The 15469-nt window shown below is 49.0% G+C and overlaps 1 protein-coding gene across 4 annotated transcripts in view; it reads left to right on the top strand.

The window, feature by feature from the left end:
• INPP5B (inositol polyphosphate-5-phosphatase B) overlaps positions 1-15469 on the top strand; it is a 923852-nt gene that overhangs the window by 385235 nt on the left and 523148 nt on the right. The gene's annotated exons all lie outside the window — the stretch shown is intronic.

Below are 15469 nucleotides of genomic sequence, written 5' to 3'. Positions count from 1 at the left end.
CCACATGGAAGCCTGGAATGGTCGGGCAATTTTCGGATCTTCCCCGGACCTCGTCATCGAATCCGATGCCAGCAGAGTCGGTTGGGGAGCGCGCTGTGGGGATTTTTCGACAGGCGGCACTTGGTCCTTGGAGGAACAGAAGTTGCATATCAACTGTCTGGAGCTTCTGGCGGGCTCCTTTGCAGTACGCTGCTGGACCAGGGACTCAGTGAAGTCGTGCGTACTGTTGAAAATGGACAATGTTTCAGCAGTGCGGTATGTGAACCACCTGGGGGGAGCGAGGTCCCGTGCACTGGCGAATTTGGCGAAGCAGTTCTGGGATTACTGTCTAGAACGTCACGTATCGGTGACGGCGGAGTACCTGCCGGGTCAGGCCAACCAGGTGGCAGACTGGCACTCCAGGTACCTTCGAGATTCCAGTCTGTGGATGTTGGATGTCCAGGTCTTTCGCTGGCTCAACGGGCTGTGGGGTCCTTTCTCACTGGACCTGTTTGCGTCCCGCTTGGATCATCAACTCCCGAGATTCTTCAGTTGGAGGCCGGATCCGCTGGCAGAGGCCACGGATGCGTTTCTCCAGGACTGGAGCAAGGAGAAGCCCTTTGCGTTTCCACCTTTTTCGATGGTGATGCGAACAGCGGCGCAGGTTCGCCGGCAGGAAGTGGAGCTGGTGTTGGTGACGCCGCTCTGGAGGTACCAAGTCTGGTTTCCAGTTCTTCTGGAACTTTCCTGGGATTCTCCAATCCTACTCCCCCGGTTTCCTCACCTGCTCCTCAACCCGGATCGAGATCCTCATCCTCTCATCGTTCAGGGCTCTCTCCGCCTCATGGCATGGAGGCTTTCAGGAGACGTTGGTCGCTCCCGGGCCTTTCGAGACCAGCTGAAGGTCTGTTATCCAAGGCCTGGGCTGCCAGTACGTCGAAGCGCTACAAATCCGCTTGGTCTAAGTGGGTGCGTTGGTGTCTTCGACGGAGTTTGGATCCCTTGGTCGCAGGGCTCGTACCCGTGCTGAATTATTTGGCGGAATTGGCCGTGGGTGGTTTTGCCTACCGCACGATTAATGCTGTGCGTTCAGCTATATCGGCGGCGCATCACCCAGTTGACGGTGCTCCGATCGGAGTACACCCTTTTGTATGCCGACTTTTGCGGGGCGTCCGATTAGCGTTGCCACCGGAACCCCGGTACTCAGTCCTTTGGGACGTCAATTTGGTTTTGAATCTTTTTCTGTCCTGGCAACCTAACAGGTACCTATCGATCAAGGAACTCTCGGCGAAACTGGCTATGTTGCTATGCTTGGTGTCCTGCCGGAGAGTATCGGATGTGCGTGCTCTGGATGTCTCAGCACGCGTGTTTTCACCAGATGGTGTCACGTTCACAATTGGTCGCCGCACAAAGTCGGCTTCTAGAACGATTTCTTATCCGGCTTTCATGGATGTCCCGAAGCTATGTGTTGTTCAGTGTCTGAAAGCTTATGAAGATATGACTTGGGACATTCGCCCTCCGGGCGAGAGACAATTGTTAATTGCCTTGCGTAAACCACACCATGCGGTCTCTTCCCCCACCATAGCCAGGTGGGTGCGTTGGGTCATGCAAGAGGCAGGTATTGATACTAAACGTTTCGGAGCTCACTCTGCCAGAGGGGCCATGGCCTCTAAGGCTTTCTCGGCAGGAGCTCGTTTAGAGGATTTGATGCGGGCCGCGGACTGGTCCTCCGATTCCACCTTTAAGAGGTTTTATTTTAAGCCGGTGGTGGATATTGCAAGTTTGGTGGTAAGTAAGCTTTGAACTAGCATAATCTGAGCCTCCGGTCCTGCCATAGAATCGAAATTTGCCTAGCATTTGTAACGGTAAGTTTCAATTCTATTAAGGACACGGAGGCGAGGATTATCCCACCCGGTATATCGTCAAGCGACACCCCCCGTATGGCAGTAAGTAACCAGGTTTTGAAGTTTTTCATCATGGTTAAATCTGAGCTTTGCATAGTTGATTCGACTATGAAATCCTGAATTGTCCGTTACGGCGCTGACGCAGTTCTGTTTCTTCTGTTAGGAAATGATGGTTCCAAGCCAGACCAATGAACTGATGGCGTGACTCGCGCGAAGAAAGAGGAGGAACAGGGAGAAAGGACTGCCTATCTATGGATTGTGGACATAGAGGAAGGACTCCGTTTTGGACTGTTATGTTATCGCAATGGGAGTTGTAGTCCCAGAGACATTGTTTTTCCTTGAGTTATATGACAAAAAATGCTTTATTGTTGTTTTTGAAGCATTTCTCTGCATTATGAGCTTTTCTAAGGCTGCTGTGTTTTCAAGTTTGTAATAAATGCGAAGAAAGAAAAGCATAATCCTCGCCTCCGTGTCCTTAATAGAATTGAAACTTACCGTTACAAATGCTAGGCAAATTTCGATTCTTGAGTAGTTTTCTGAAGATAAGGTGCTTATCTTATTTTTGCAGAACGCTAATCAAATCTTTACCCTGAGGCGGAAGCCGGGCCCCTCAGCGCTCTCTTGCGCATTCTTAGAAATAATTACTACAATAGCGTGACCGGATTACATTAAGAGCTTAGGCTTGTCTGGGCAGTGGTGCTCGTGCACTCGCTAGCTGGACTCGGATATTCTTAAAAGCTGTACATATTTTAATCTGTTGCTGTTTTAAACTTGGACACCGCCTTACCTGCAGCGAGATTTACTCGTCAGGCAGAATCCTCGGGACAGGCGCTGGTAATCGCCTCACCGAACGGACCCGCCATCTTGGGTAGGGAAGGTCGACGGTCCAGTTGACCGCCCCTCCCACCCTCCTACTCCTCCTCCACCATGCATAAAAACAACGGACCTGCACGTTCGCGCAGCGGACGGGCGCAGCGGGCGGGCCGGCGGCGCGCCGAAGGCGCGCCAAAGGCACGCCCGTCTGTGCCCGTCCGGGCCAGGCAGGGCACAGGGCCACCCACTATGCCCGTTTCCCACGAGCATCGTATTAGACATTCAAGGGACTACCTCCTTCAATTCTGTGAGGTAAATTCTCTCTCTACCTCGATCCCTTTAATTACCTTCCACAACGATGCTCCTGTGTTCTCCTCAAACCAGACAACCAATAGCTTCAGTTTGGCCCTACTGAACTGTAGATCGGCTGTCAAGCATGCGTTAGAGATAAAAACACTAATTCAGGACCTACAATTAGACACTCTTTTCCTTACGGAAACGTGGCTAACGCCCCATTCAGATGCAGATATTGTGAGCATGCTACCCAAGGATTACCTTATACACCATCAAAATAGAACAAATGGCATAGGAGGCGGATTAGCGATTATTTATAGGAATTCCATTACTTGTAGGTTACAAGAAGGAGGGATTGAGGACTGTGAAAGTGTTTACTTCTCACTCCAACTGAATCCCAATAAATCCATGTCTGGTCTTCTGATTTACCGCCCGCCGGGGGCCACAGGTAACTTTGTCAGATCACTACTGGACACCACCACTTCCTCTTGCACCGTGACCCCCAACTTCATCCTGCTCGGCGACTTAAATCTTCATTGCGAGGACAGTACCAATATTACTGCGAGGGACCTTATCTCAGAACTGAAAGCACTTGACCTCCATCTGCTCAACTCAGAGGCAACCCACACCAAGGGTCACCTCCTTGATCCCATATTTGCCAATTTTACAAAAATTTAAATTCACCCTGCCCTCCCTCTCCCCTGGTCTGATCATTTTCTCATTCCTTTTATGTGGCAAATCACTAAACCCATTTGCCACTTGCAAACGTCTAGAGAACGCGACAGACCATGGTCAAAAATACCTCTTGAAGAATGGACACAGGAGCTGATACGATCTACCCCCTTTGCAGATCCTGATCCTGTGTTAGCTAACGATAATTTCACCAACTGGATTATTTCCACCTTGGATATAGTCGCCCCAAAGTTAGATCTAAAGAAAAGAAATACCACTTTTAAAACACCTTGGTTTTCACAGGAACTCAGGAACCTTAAGAAAATCTGTAAAATCCATGAGCGTAAATGGAGGAAAACATGGGATCCCATTACCAAGGATGAATACAAAGCAGCGATGAGGACCTATAAAGCGGCGCGGAAAGCAGCCCAAGCCTCCTTTTTCGATAAAAAAATTAAAGCTGCCTCTAACTCTTCTCGCGAGACCTACAAAATAGTTAAAGAGCTCCTCACCATACCCACCACTCTCCCAACTCAACAACCCACAACTGACAGATGTAACCAAGTAGCCTGTTTCTTTCAAAATAAAATCATCAAGATCCTACAGTCACTTCCCCCTCCACACGATGACAATCTCCTGACGGTCCCATCAATCACCGTCAGTGGCCCTACTTTAGATAATTTCAGCTTACTTTCTGAGGACGTTTTTGTAAAAACCCTTTCAGACTTGAAAAGCGGCTCCCCTAATGATCCTGCACCTATCCACATTCTTAAACAAGTGGGACCCACCATCTCGTTCCTGGCCACCAATCTTATTAATGCTTCGTTTAATCAGGGAGTGGTTCCTCCTAATTGGAAACATGCTATTGTTAAAGCCCTGCAAAAAAAAACGGGTATGGACCCCACAGATTTGACCAACCTCCGTCCAATTTCACTCCTTCCTGGTTTAAGTAAGATAGCAGAGAAGGTAGTCAACAAGCAATTGTCTGCCTTCCTTGAAACTAACAATCTTCTTCGACCCACTCAGACAGGCTTCCGCCCAGGTCAAGGGACGGAAACAGCCCTTTTGAAGGTAGTTGAGGAGGCAAGATGCATCTTAGATTCAGGAGGATCAGTGTTACTGATTCTCCTGGATCTAAGCGCTGCATTCGATACGGTGGACCACAAAACCCTCATCAAACGCCTCTCCGGTTTGGGTGTAAAGGGCACAGCCCTTTGCTGGCTCTCATCGTTCTTAAAAGATAGAACATTTCAGGTCAGTGAAGGAAATGTGCGATCCGACATCTTCCCTCTCCAGTGTGGGGTCCCTCAGGGCTCTTCACTGAGCCCTACACTTTTCAATATATACATGGCCCCCTTGGATGACGTGGTCTCCCCTTTTGGGATAAAAGCCGTCACATACGCTGACGACACCCAAATGATTGTATCACTCTCCCTGGAAGAGGACAAGGTAAAAAACCTTCATGACTGTTTAGAGGGCATCCATGCATGGATGTCCGCTTCAAGGCTTAAGCTCAATGGTTCGAAAACTGAGCTCATGCTGTTGGGAAACAAAATATCTTCCCTTCCATCTGCCATGTGGCCAGCATGCTTTGGTCCTCTCCCCCAACCCAAGACTGAATTAAAAAGTCTAGGTTTCTGGCTTGAACAGGACCTTTCCCTCAAAACGCAAGCGAAAAAGACAGCTGGGACTTGTGTGGGGTTACTGCGGTCCATCAGAAAGATCCTCCCTTTACTTCCAGGACCCTCTCAGAAATTGCTTGTTCAAGGTCTAGTCTTATCAAGACTAGATTATTGCAATGCTCTCTTTTTTGCTGCCCCGGAATCCACGATCAACATTCTGCAAAGAACACAGAATGCCGCAGCCAGGATTCTCACTGGGACCTCTCGTAGGGTCTCAGCTAAACCCGCCCTCAAGGCACTACATTGGCTGCCGATCCGTGAAAGGGTCAAGTTTAAGGCCCTCTGCACGGCCCATAGAGCCTTGCATAATCAAGGGCCCCCAATGCTAAAAGACATGATCTTTCCATACAGACCCAATCGGCCCCTTCGCTCAGCTCAAGGCCATCTGGCCACGGTCCATAAAATCAAAAAAGCTCGGACTGGAGGACGCCGTTTCTCGGTCACTGTGGCCACCTCCTGGAATGCTCTGCCATTTCACCTCCGCTCTGAGGCCAATCTGCTGAAATTCCGCAAGCTCCTAAAAACCCACCTTTTCCTGCAGTAATCTTCTTCTTCTCCCTGTCTTCCCCCCTCAGGAGTTCTGCAAGACCAGCGCTGGGACGCTTACGGGCAGCCATGCGCTATATAAGTCCCAAATTTCATTTCATTTCATTTCATTTCATTTTAGGGGGTAAAGAGTTCCATAGTATGGCTGCTTGAACAGAGAAGGATGTGCCACCTATGGTTTTTTTCTTGTATCTTGGGATTTTGAGGCGACCATTCAAAATGGAACTACAGGCCTGCCATTGCAGCCTGCGTAAGCTGGTGCTAGCACCACTTACTAAGGATATAGGTTTCCTATATCTAGGGTCACTGCACTAGTAGCATGCCTTTACAATCTGGAAGGCAGGGTGCATGGTTCTAAGTGAGAGGGTGCCCCTGCATGAGCAGGACACCCCTACAGCCTACGGAGTCCATTCTCCCGGGTTGTCAGTCAAGCATCCATATACTATATAGAGGGGCACCGCGTAATTCCGCGATGACCATCTAGAGAGACTGGCAGTAACGAATCCTATCATATTTGGTATCAAATATGTTGGAATCATACCCCCACATCGTAAACGGTGTAGGAGATATGATACAAAGCCCTGGAAGAGCCCTCCGTTAGGCTCCCCATGTACCCGGTACCTGTCGTCCAGACCCGGACAGCACAAAATGGTTGCTGCGGACCAGAGACACAATTCTGCCCTCCTGCTGCTGAGCCAAGCCCCAGCAGGGCAAGGCACGACAATAGGCATTCTGTCACAGGGAGGTGTGACCACCTCCCAGACAGGATTTAGTGTATTGGAGCAGGGTGGGTGCGCTTGCCAGGGCCACTCAGTCTGCATGTAGGGCACATTTGGTGTCCCCATGCACAGTCCAGTTCAAACCAGTCCTGGGAGCTGTTGTCTCCCGCACTAGCGCGAAACTGGACAAAGGACTTTAGAGTAACTTCTCTCCTGTCCCCTGAATCATCCCAACCCTTTCATTAGGGTACTTAAGAGCTTACCTGTGGGTGGGTCCCTAGATTCTTCGTGGAATAAGATTCAGATCAGACACCATTTCTTCTACCGTCTGGGCACTCTGGACTTCGTTTGGGCTCGACTTCGTCTCCCTTCCATTCTGCTGCAATGTCTGTGCCTGTGCGCCATACAGGAGCCTTCCAAGGCCTGTAGGCATCAAAGACACCTGAAGGAATCTCCTTTGGAGTGAAGGAGGCACTCCCCTGCATTCGCAGGCATCGCAACTAAGTCGACTGGTCTGCTGATCCTGAGCTCCTCAGGACTCCGAAAGGTTCTGCAAAACAGGTGGTGGTTTTCCACAGCTCCCGTGGCCTGCCCTTCCCTCTCACCAAGTTTGAGGCTAGTATCCCTCGGGGGGAAGTTGCAATAACAGAACACCTGTGCAACGTGTCAACTTGAAGTTGCAAAGGCTTGTTGACTTCCTTCCAAGAAGATCTTCAGGCTCCACATAGCCCCAACCTCGAGCCTCTCCTGTGACCAGAATCTTCAGCCACAACGCATCGTGTGCATTGTGACCTACATCTTTTGGTGAGCTGCTTGAGGTCCTCTTGCGACTCCAGTGCCTCCGGCCTGTAAGTCCATTTGAGGGTTGCCTTTGCTTCTCTTGGGCTCCCCTGATTGCTCAGGGCCTGCCCTGACTTCCCTTCTTGTGGTGAGTCAACTGGACCTTGCTCGTCCCAACGTTGCTCCTTCTTCAGCTTCTGCGTTGTTTGCATTTGCCAAGGCTTGTTGGTGCTCCTGCTGGACACCGACACCTTAGCACTCGACACCGACTCCTCAGCACTCGACAGCCTTTGTGGGACAGCTCGTACATGGCTCCGGGTCTTCCTCAGTATCGCTTGGTCTTCACAGCTGCAGAGTCGAGGTCCTCGTCAACTCTCTTGCAAAAGCCAACATCAGAGGGCATTCGTCTTCCAATTCTCCTGGTCACTCCTGAGTGACATAGACTGTGTCTCCTCTGCTTGCAGGTACTTCTTGTCTAGAATCCACCTTCGGATTCCACCGGACACTTTCTCCTTTTCCAGCAGCGGCACGCTCCTGAAGTCCTCCATTGGATTCGACAGCTCACACCTGTGCACCTGGCTTCCCAGGTTTAGGTAACGTGGGTACTAGGGCATCCACAGGTGCGGTGGCTCTCCAACCTTCTGTCTTCCACGGGGTTTCCTCAGGGTCCACTGAAAAGGGTCCCTAATCTTTAAAAATCCAACTGCAACTTACACGTAGACTTGTACGGAGCATGCAGTCGTGTTCCCACACTGCACATGCTCTCTGTGGAGTTCCTAGCTACTCAACTTAGGCGGTTCCCCAGCACTTCTACACCCGAGTCGTGGTTGTTATACCTCTTTCTTAGTATATGGTTTGGTCCCCACTAGGAGTCCACTGTGTATTACTTGCTATTTACTGTGTTTCTTTGCAAAGTATTGTGTGCATTGTGCATATCTCCGGGTAGGAGATACTTGTTTGTGTTAGAGAGCATTATATAATAAATACATATTTTTATAAATACCCCGTGTGGTTATTTTTCACTTAATCTATACTATAAGATTGCATTATGGTATAATAAGCTGCTTTACACTCCCTCTGTACTAAGCCTGAAGGCTGCTCTCCACAGCTACCACTTAGAGAACTTTCGATGGTTGTCTAAGAACTCTTAAATCACCATAAGGGTTGTCTGGACTGGTGCAAGGAGTCCACTTACATAAGTGTACATCATATACCAGGCCAGCTTCTCACAATCCTCACAAAATACTGTTATTATACTCATTCAAAAGAAGGAAAGTAGGGGGGAGGAGCTACACGCGGACCAAGATGGACGCGTGAGACCTTCGCTCCGTAGAGCCTGCTCCTCCTTTAAGTCTATCCTGCCACCCGAGAGTGATAGTTGACGGCTGAGCCAAAGTGATACCATCAGGCGAAAGACGGAGCGAATTCCGATATTTCTACCCCCCAGGAGTGGCATCGGAAGATTGGGGCCTGACGTCTTCGGAGACCGGGAGCCGGGGTATATAACTAAGCCGGATACTAATGCAACAACAGCGGCTGGAATCCACCGGAAGTTCCGGCTTGACTCCGACATCGGCCTCCTTCGCGTCCTTTTGAAGTCGTTGAACGACTAACGACTTGCACCGCATCGCCGTACTGGACTAAGACGGGAGTGCACGGCGGAGGGGCGGCTCGCGGCCCGAGGTGTGCTATCCGACTCTGGCTCACGAGGGGGGCGGCCATCACGATACCACTCATCGCGTCAAAGCCGACAGCGAAAAGGCCCCGTCTCGGAGTAACAGAGTCCTAAAGATGCAGCGCGAGGTCCGGGCCTTACACGCGGCCCGGGAGGATACACGACGGAAGTTGGACGAATATGAGGGACGCAACAGGAGGAACAATATCCGAATTCTTGGTGTTCCGGAGAAATCGGAGAATCAGGCTCCAGACTTATTTGTAGAGGATATAATTCTGAATCACCTGAAACCGAAGGGCCTCAGCAAAATTTTTACGATTGAGCGTGCTCATAGAGTGCCGGGTGGCCAGCCGAAACCAGGGGCACCTCCACGCCCAATTATAGCGAGAGTACTGAACTACAGGGACAGAGACGCTATCCTGAAGGCGGCACGTTCCGCCGACCCACTCCGGTTTGAAAATGCTACCCTGTCCTTCTTCCCTGATTTCACCCAGGCAGTGCAACGGCAGAGGCAGAGTTTCCTTCCTGTTAAACGGAGGTTGAGGGACAAGGGACTACGGTACTCCATGCTTTTTCCAGCAAAACTCAGAGTGGAAGTGGATGGGAAGGCATGGTTTTTTGATCATCCGGTGGCTGCATCGGATTGGCTGGACAGCACTTCTCAGACGCAATCTGATAGTAGGGCCGAAGAAGTAGCGGCGGAAGATCTGTGAGACGGGGATTTTCTAATTGTTGACTGTCACTGAGGGGGTTGTGACTTACACGACATTTATGTGAGACTATAACTCGGGTGGATACTTATTGGAGCGGGATGAAGGGGCTGGGGTCTGGGTTCCCCCTCGTACTTTTTTGTTAAATGGTTAGGGATGGGCGACAGGCACGCTGCGAGTTGGGTTTGGGCATTGTCCTTAGGCAGGGGTGCAGGGAGGGGGGTGGGGTGAGCGGGGTGGGGAGTTCTATGTTTGTTCGTAATGGCATATTTTTGTTGTGGTTTGTTTATTGTATGTTTGTGTGTGTTTTTGACTCGGGTGATTCTCCATTACTGATTTTAGTCGCAAATGGGTTCGAAGGCACATGAGAAACGTGGATCGGGGATGAAAGTTCTGAGCTGGAATGTGAATGGTTGGGTGATGAGATCAAAAGGGGTATGGTCAACCAGCTCATTAGGAGACACTCCCCGGAAGTTGTATTATTGCAGGAAACTCACTTGATAGGCAACAAATGCATGGCCCTGCATCGAAGGGGATTCAAGATGGTGGTACACGCGTACATCCGGTTCTAGTGGGGTGGGTATCCTGATTAAGAACTCCTTCCTCTTTTCAGTACAGAAGACCTGGATTGACCAGCGGGGTAGATACGCTGGGGTTACGGGCCAGCTGGAGGGTCAGATAATCACATTATTGTCAGTTTATGTTCCACCAGCTCTTCAGTCTGAGACCTTTCGGGACATAAGAAATATAATCCTTGCTTTCCCTCTGGGGCGATTGGAGATCGGCGGAGACTTCAATTCAGTATTAGACGGGGAATTAGATCGTCGACCTCCCCAGGTATTGCTGCAATCCCAGAGGTGGCTTTCTGAGTTCTTGGATGTGCTTGGGTTTATTGATTCCTGGCGTGCGCGAAACCAGAGATCGGTTCATTACTCACATGTTTCGTCTGCGCACGGGTCTCTCTCCCGACTGGACTATGTGATTGTTCCGATAGCAGCTGCATCTTTGATCTCGGAGGTCAAATATTTGGGATGGGGGGTGTCGGACCACTCCCCACTATGGCTCAGCCTGACGTTGGACCTCACCTCAGTGGGTAGGGTGGCCCCGATTAGTGCTTGGAGACTGAGAGACCCGGTGGTGAAGAAAGAGGTCCTTAAGGTGGCGGATAGATACTTTGTAGAGAATGAAGGGTCGGTCTCGTCTCCCGAGACGCTTTGGGAAGCCTACAAAGCCGTAGTGAGGGGAGAGGTGTTGTCCGTTATATCACGATGCAAGAGGGACGGACTGGCGGAGATATCTAGCAAAGAGGAGGAAGTTCTGAGTTTAGAACGCCGTTGTGCGGAGTCCCCGGAGTCGGTGGACCTCCACTTACTGAAACTGCGGGAAGAGGAATACAGGATTTTGGCTAGGGAGGGCGCAGTGGCGCAACACAATGCTACGCAAAATCGCATATACGAGCATGGGGATAAGGCCGGGAAACTCATTGCCTGGTTGGAGAGATGAGAGCGTGCGTCAAGGTTGTTTCCAGAGTTGAATAGTCAGGAACGAGGTGTGATAAGAGATCCGCAGGCGGTGGCAGATGAATTCGGAGAGTACTATCGGGGAGTTTACAAGGCTGGGAATGGTTACACTGAGCAGGAGAACGGAGATATGATCAAAGACATCGTAATGCCCCGCCTCTCGGAAGAGGATAAAAGTTTTCTAGACTCTGCCGTTACGGTAGATGAAGTCGCCCAGGCCCTTAGACAGGTTAATTCCGGTAAGGCCATCGGCCCGAACGGGATACCGATTGAGTTACATAAGCTGAATACCAATAGAGTTGCACCGTACCTCCGTGCCTCGTTTCTCGAGAGCCGAGCGAAGGGGGAACTCCCATACAATCAACGGCTCGCCAATCTAGTTGTTATTCATAAACCAGCTAAGCCTGAGACGAGTTGCTCCTCGTACAGACCCATCTCGCTCCTTAATGTAGAACCTAAGGTTTTGGCCAAATTACTTGCTACCAGATTAGTGAAAGTTATCACGACACTGATCCACCCGGACCAATCGGGCTTTATGCCCAACCAAATTACTGCCCTAAATTTGTGACGGTTGCATGGTGTGCTTGGTGGGACATCGAGGCATGAGGAACCAGCGGTCCTCGTTTCGTTAGATGCCACGATGGCGTTCAACAGGGTGGAATGGCCATATTTGTTCGCAGTATTGACTAAGCTGGGTTTCGGTGACGGTTTTGTGAGTTGGGTGCGCTTGTTATATGCGAGGCCGCTGGCGAGAGTGGTTGTAAATCCCGGGATTTTCTTCTTGGGAGGGGCACCAGGCAGGGGTTTCCTCTTTCGCCGCTGCTTTTTGCATTGGCCATGGAACCGTTCCGATGCTTCCTAGATGTCCTTACTATTTTTGGGAAGTATTCCGGCCTGGCTATTAATTGGAGTAAATCAGTGCTTTATGTATTGACTGGAGACCCACCGGAAGTCCCACACACCTGTCCTATTCGTATAGAAGAGGATGGCTTTAGATACTTGGGGATCTATGTTTCGCTTGACCCGAAACGGCGCTACGACAATAACCTGGCGTCCCCTTTGGCTCGCTGTAGGAGAGATGTGGACCGTTGGAGAACTCTCCCATTGTCCCTGTTGGGTAGTGCAACACTCTTTAAGATGTTGGCGTTACCTAGATTTTTATACGCACTGCAGAACGCGATGGACCCCGTGCCGGCTGCCTATTTCAGGGAGATAGAAGCCCTCCAGCAACATCTCTTGTGGGACGGAGGGGCGCGTATAGCCTTTGGCAAGTTGACTCGTTCCTGGTATGACGGTGGTATTGGACTCCCAGACCTGAAGAAGTACTACTGGGCAGCCCACTTGGCCGCGCTGAATCATATACTCTATGGTATTCCAGGAGATCCGGGCTATGCTATGGATCGGGGCCAGGCCTAGGGTGGTAGAATAGAGAGGGTGTTGTACTCTAGACTGGGCAAGTTTACTCTGTCGGGACCGATGGCGCACACGACACTGGTGTGGCATGCTGCCACCATAGGCCTGGGATGGGAGGGCAGGCTTACACTAGCCACTCCATTGTTCAACTCTGAGAAACTGGGTAACCTGTGGAAGTCAAAAGGGTTTGAAAACTGGGATTTGATAGGAATCACCCAGATTAAGGATGTGTGGGGGAAGGTCACAATACACACGTTTGATTCACTTGCCAAGCAATATAGTCTACACCAAAATGAACACTTTCGTTATCTTCAGGTCCACCACTCCTTATTGACTCACATTCCGAAAGGAACGGTACTCCCTGAGGCGTCACCCCTGGAGGACCGGGTCCTAGACGGACACATCCCAGATAAGACGATCTCGCTGATCTATCGTAAACTAGTTAACAACGCAGAGGACCCACTGATTAGACTCAGGGCGCAATGGTGTTCAGATGGTCTTGACATGGATGATGAGGACTGGATTGAGGCGTTGTCCTCCCCCAGAGTAGTGGCTATCTCAATGAGGCTTCGATTAGTCCAGTTGAAGATACTTCACAGAGTTTATATCACAGGGCCACGACTTGTGCGAATGGGCAGGGCGGCTGGAGCGGAGTGTAAGCGAGAATGTGGGGAAGAGGGCACATTGATACATATCCTTTGGCACTGCACATACATACACGCGTACTGGGTGAATATCCACGAGAAACTGAGAACTGTCTTGGGGTTGGAAGTACGAATGGAAGCTCGAAGAGGCCTCTTGAATAGTTGGGAACCGACAGATCTGAATGACTACCAGAAGCAATGGGTAACGCTGTCATGTATGGTTGCCAAGGGCAATATAGCTCAGTTGTGGGGTGCCCGCCAACCGCCCCGAATACGTAAATGGGAAGAAGATCTAGACTGGTGTATGATGAGAGAGCGGGCGGTCTATGTTGCACGGGGCTGCCCTCGGAAGTGGAGGAAGATATGGGGGGCCTGGAATCGGTATCGTGGGGACCTCTGTGAAAACCCTATTGATGACCCTGATATGCTAGTGCAGGTCTCTCCTTGATCCAAAGTTTAATTTATTCATGTATTGATCCTACAACGTGCTAAATGAACCGTAATGTTGTTATTTATGCTTTCACCTGAGAAGTTAATTTTTTCTTTTGTATTGTTTTTCAATAATAAAAAGATTTCCCAAAAAAAAAGAAGGAAAGTAAAACTGTGCCTGCAACTTGGACATAGGTCCTGTATGCAGCCAGTAAGGTTTTCTTTCCCACCTGGAGTGGTCAGATGAATAGCAACTCTTAGTCAATTCTCAAACCAAACAGCAATGGCTACTGGTACCATTGAGCAATATTTTATGCTGTCTATAATCTGTGCCTAATGTATTTCTTTAAATAAACGAGCTCCATTATTCGTGTTTCAGTGATCACAAGTCAGTTTTACTAGTTGTAGTAGAAATAACTTATGATGTTCTTGTGGAAGGAATGCATGCAGAGTCTCATAGTCAATATCCTGAAAAACCTGCTCACAAATCTTAGATTTTGTGTTCGTTTTTGATAACTTGGGGGTAGTGAACAGAAGAATTGCTATACCTATCATTGGGTATTCTTAACCTCCTAGAATGGAAAATATACCTCTTCCATGTAGTTGCACTGTGTTCTTTTTGAACTAAGCATACTCATCAGTGTATAGGATCAATTCAATGGATTATTTTAAGAGTGAAGATTGTGCAGTATAAAAGGATACATACATTGTAATGAGGTTAAAACTTGATTTATGGTTGAAATTTCGTCAGTTGGTTATTTTATAGCCAGTTGTGGAGTTGCTAGACTTCCATTTATCAATTGTGCGTTTCAATTCACTTGTTATCATTTGTCCTCATTCCGTTTATACTCAATAACAATTGTGTAAATTAACTCTTTCTTAAATAACTGGCATTCTGATTTGCAGTGAGGCTAGGGCCTGATTTTAATAAAACCAACCTTCAGTAGCTACACAGTTAGTCATCTATACAGCTGGGCAGCATGGACGACTTGTATGAGAACTATACTTTCTAGAAGAAGATAACTTTATTGCTTAATTACTAAAAACAATTGCAAATGATTTACATAGGGAAATTATATTAAAAAAAATAAGCATAATATAATTAATATTTCATGATCAATGTTTTCAATATTTAATTCTTTTTATGTTACGTAATTGCACTCAGTCAGTTCGTTTTCATATGATACTAGAACCTTAATGAAATATTTTAAGTGTTTTACATCTTGAAACTGTTGAAATTCCCCTGCTTTATGCTGCTTTGGGTGAAACCAAATGCATTAAACTTGAAATTGATGGCTGTACATTTACACACTTATGATGATGATGATGATGATATGGGGCTTATAAAGCGCTCGAATGCCGCGGCGTCTTGGCGCTGATAGCTGTAGGCAGAGGCAGGGGATCAGCTAAGTCTAGTCAGGAGTAAACATCCGGGTTTTCAAGGCCATCCTGAAAGCTAAAAGGTTGGGCTGTAATCTTAATACCGCTGGCAGCTTGTTCCACAGTTAAGCCGTGCAGCACGACAGGGATCGGCCACCCCATCTGGCCCTTCGGAACTTGGGAGTACATATGAGGCCAAGATTGGCCAATCGTAGATTTCGAGAGAGAATATAGGGCCTAAACATTTCCTGACAGTCGGCTGAGCCCCCACCATATTGTGCTTTGTGCACCAAACTGAGTGCCTTAAAT

This window comes from Lissotriton helveticus, chromosome 3_1 (assembly GCF_964261635.1).
Source record: "Lissotriton helveticus chromosome 3_1, aLisHel1.1, whole genome shotgun sequence".
In the NCBI taxonomy this organism is placed as follows: Eukaryota; Metazoa; Chordata; class Amphibia; order Caudata; family Salamandridae; genus Lissotriton; species Lissotriton helveticus.
Note: the sequence above shows the minus strand (reverse complement) of the source record. Positions and strands in the feature narration are given on the sequence as shown.